This window comes from Condylura cristata, unplaced genomic scaffold (genome assembly GCF_000260355.1).
Source record: "Condylura cristata isolate star-nosed mole 26May11 unplaced genomic scaffold, ConCri1.0 scaffold00003, whole genome shotgun sequence".
NCBI lineage: Eukaryota > Metazoa > Chordata > Mammalia > Eulipotyphla > Talpidae > Condylura > Condylura cristata.
The window spans coordinates 135,828-140,258 of NW_004567104.1; positions in this window are offsets into that span (position 1 = coordinate 135,828).

Here is a 4,431-nt window from a genome sequence, read left to right on the forward strand (position 1 = left end):
TTACCTTGATGTTCAGTCCAGTTTATGTCGAGCTCCCAAATATATGTTTAATGAATATCACCAGTGTCTCTCAGACTTTGCTGAGAACCCTCAGGGAAGAGAGGAAATTCCTGAAGCGTGCACAAGGATATTCTGTAATGAGCAGCAGCCATACCCAAGAAGTCGGTATTATGAAGATTTTATTAAATGGATATTTTATCATCAAAGATCAAAAACAGCAAATGTGACCAAGGATGCAGAGAAAAAGGAACACTCACTGTTGGTGGGAATGGAACTTGGTTGCAGCTCTGTGGAAATAGTATGGAGGCTGATTTCTCAAAAAAAAAAAAATTAATGCACCGTCCTCAAGAAATTCCCACCACCAATTCACAGGTGCACCATCACTGTAGTACGTTGGGCTCTTCCCAACCCTGTTTTGGTCCAGTTTCCCCCCTCCCCTTCAAGAATGGCTCTGGCTTACAGTTGCCTGTTAATTTTAATTTTTGCTTTGTTATAAATACTTTACTTATCCCTTATCTGGGTCCCCTATATCCTCCTATAAGTGAAACCATGTATTTCTTTTTCCTTCTGGCTTATTTCACTAAACAAGCTGACTTTTCTGGCTTATTTCCTTTCTAGCTCCATTTAAGTTGCTGTGAATGGTACGAGTTTATCTTTTTGATTGCTAAGTAATATTTCAATCTCTTGTTTGTTTGTAGTCACAACCAAAACGCTGAGTTAAGTTGTTTAATATTTACCTGGAAATCTTATCATGACAGCTTAGAGACAAGGTAGAGTCTGACACAAGACAGGTCCCACACTATCTTCTTTTGATAATATCATCCCAGTTTTCTTATATCTCCCATTTGGTGTATGGTGATGTGCAGTTAATGAAAGTACCCTAATCAAGGGATGAACTTGTGTCATAGGATAAGCCAATGGAAGTCTCCGTCCCTGAAATTTGCACTGTTTGGAAATAATGAAAATGACAGAAGTGGTATCATGGGATAATTATACACATACTGGTTAGTGATTGTCACAACATTGTACTTTAGGCATCCTCATCTTTCTAATTGTGTGAGTATCCACATATCCTTCAAATATAATGCTGTTTAAACATAAATTTAACAAAGTTAAACCTAGGAATATACATTCCTTAAGTTCCAGCTTATGGAAGATTTACAGAGGATCCCTGACCATTTTGTATAATACAGGTACTCTTTTATTTTTCAAATGTGTTTTCTGCCTCTATCAAGACAATTTTAACATATTAATGTAGTGAATCATATAACATTGGCTTACATTTCAGAACAAACAGAACTTTTTCTTTTTAAAAAAGTTCTAATTTTAGTTTAGTAATGTTTTACTTAGAATTTTGCTTATTTATTCAAAGTGATTGACCTATACTTTTCTAATTTGTGCTGTCTTTGTTCGTCTATGCTATCAAATGATTCCATGTGTGATTGAAAAGAATAGTTATAGGATTCTTTACATGTTCTATGTGTTGTCTAACATTCTATGCTATTAATGTTTTGCCTGCTGAATTTATCAATTACTTAAAATGGCAGATGAAATTTTACTATGATTATGGGTTTGCCTGTAAGCTTGGCAATTCTTGTTTCAAATTTTGAGGTTGTTTCTGGATGCATATTGGTTCTGGATGCATATTGTGATAACTACTATTGACCAGAGCAAAACATTGGGTTGTAGTATAGTCAGGAACGTGTTTATTCAAAAATAGGAATCATGATTGGATTCACAGGATGAGGACATAGGGTACTTTTAAAGGATTTGAAAGAGAGATGGATAGAGATAGGTAGGTCATTTGCTGTGAAACTTTGGACTGGTTCCTAAATTCATCTGTCCGTCCCTGATTGGTTGACAAAAGTTTCTAGACAGAAAGCTGCAATGAAGGGGACCTGCTGTTATAGTAGCATATGTCTACTGTTTCTTGAGTCATGAAATTGCTGAGCCAGGCTGTTTAATTTTCCTCTGGAAGTTTCAGCACGGCAACTTAGAGAAAAAACTAAGTCTGCTTGATGCAAAGTAAGTTCTACACTTCTTTGTAAATTTTTAATTTTATCATTATCTAACAATTATATTTATCCTAATAACAATGCTGATGACTACAGATGTGTTTTTCTTCCTAGCTGCCCCCCCCCCCATAGCTATACAAGATTTCATTTGGATGTTGTTTACTTTGCATATCTTTCTCCCTTGGATTACTCTTAACATTTTGGCATCATTTACATTTTACTCCTCTGTCATGTTAAAATAACATAAATGATAACATGTATTTTTAACTAACAATTTTTTGTTTTAATAGTTTATTTTTATATCATTTTGTGCATTTTTCCATCTCATTTGCAATTCCCTTGGGTTCCCCATCACCAAATCACCCATGTGCCATCACCATAGTCCCTCCCCCCACTGTTTTTGATCCCATTCCCCCTCCACCGCCACAAAATGTCTCTATTCGTCATTATCATTATTTTCTCACCTGTTCTCTATTCCTGCTATAAGAGAAATCATCGGTATTTTTCCTTTTTTTTTCTGGCTTATTTCACTAAGCATGATCTTTTCCAGCTCCATCCATGTTGCTGCAAAAGGCATGTGTTTCTTTCTTTCTTTCTTTTTTTTTTTTTTGGTTGCTGTGTAATATTCCATTGTGTATATTTACCACATCTTTTTAATCCAGTCATCCATTTTTGGGCATCTGGGCTGTTTCCATGTCTTTCCAATTGTGAATAAAGCAGTAATAAACATGGGGGTGCAGGTATCAATTTGAATCAGTGTTTTTGTGTCTTTTGGGTAGATACCTAGGAGTGGGATTGCTGGGTCATAGGGAAGCTCCATGTTTAGCTCCAAACAGGTTTCCATAGGGGTTGTACTAGTTTGCATTCCCACCAGCAATGCAGGAGAGTTCCTTTTTCTCCACATCCTCACCAACATTTGTTGTTGCTAGTTGTTTGAAGATGTGCCATTCTCACTGGGGTGAGGTGGTATCTCATTGTAATTTTAATTTGCATCTCCCTTATTTCGAGTGATGTTGAACATTTTTTCATATGCCTGTTGGCCATCTGCATTTCCTCTTTGGAGAAGTGTCTTTTTAGCTCTTCTGCCCATTTTTTTAATGCGGTTGTTTAATTTTGTTGAGTTTCATCAGTTCTGTTTATAACTTTGTGATCAATCCTTTATTGCTAGTTTTGTGTGAGAAGACTTTTTATTATAGCTTGAAGTTTGGGATTGTGATGCCTCTGTTCTCTTTCTTTTTAGTCATGAGAGTTTTGGCTATTCAAGGTTTTTTGTGGTTCCATATGAATCTCATCAATATTTGTTCTATTTCTTTGAGGAATGTAATTGAGACTTTTATTGGGATAGTGTTAAATCTGTATATCACTTTTAGTAGGATGGCCATTTTGATGATGTTAATTCTCCTGATCCATGAGCTGGGGATGTCTTTCCATTTCTTGATGTATTCTTGTATTTCTTTTAACAATGTTTTGTAGTTTTCTTTGTAAAGTTCTTTTACCTCTTTTGTTAGGTTGATTGCCAAGTGTTTGATTCTCTTTGTTTTATGATAATTGTAATAATTTTGTTTCAGTATTCTAATTTCTTTTTTTCTCTGGAGAAGCAATTACTATTCCTTTATATATATATATATATATATACATATATATGGATATATATATATATACACACACACATATATATAGTTTTCTTTCTGCTTATTTAAGAATTTCTATTTTTTCTTTGACCTTCTTTACATTTTACTACAATATACTTGCATATTAATTTATTTTGTATTTATTTAATGTCTATTCCCTGAAATGGAATTGTTGTATTGCAGACAATTTTCTTTTTCATCTTTCCCAGTGAATGTCAAATTGTTTTCAAGTGATTATTTCAAATCAAATTTCTGGGTTCGTACATCTTTATTTTATTATGTCTTAATTTTTACATGCTTATTATATAATACTTTGTTAGTAAATAAAAGAAGACTGCCTCTCAATGCCCCAAGTGAGAAAAGAAAATTTGAATTATATGTCAGTCAAATTACATATGAGAGGGAAGCAACTCATCTCAAGGTAATCAATATACCAAGGCTTTGTTTGTTTGTTTGTTTGTTTGTTTTAAACAAAACCTTTTGCACTGATTTTTGTAAGTTCCTTGAAAATAAGTTTTGTGGAAAGACACTTTTGCAATTTTTTTTATTCTAATAATTTCACTAACTGTGTTACAAATTAATTATATTCATTAGTTTGAAGCTTTGGTCAAAATTCCCTAAAATAATTTTTAGAAGTCCTGTTTGCTACTTTGCCTATTCATACATTTTGAATTCTTATGAATTCTACTGCTTTTTGTATCACAGTAATACTTTTCTTTCTTTCAAAGTGAAATAGCTTTTATCTGATTCTCAAGTTACCCTTTCCTCCCCCAGCCATTTTAAAT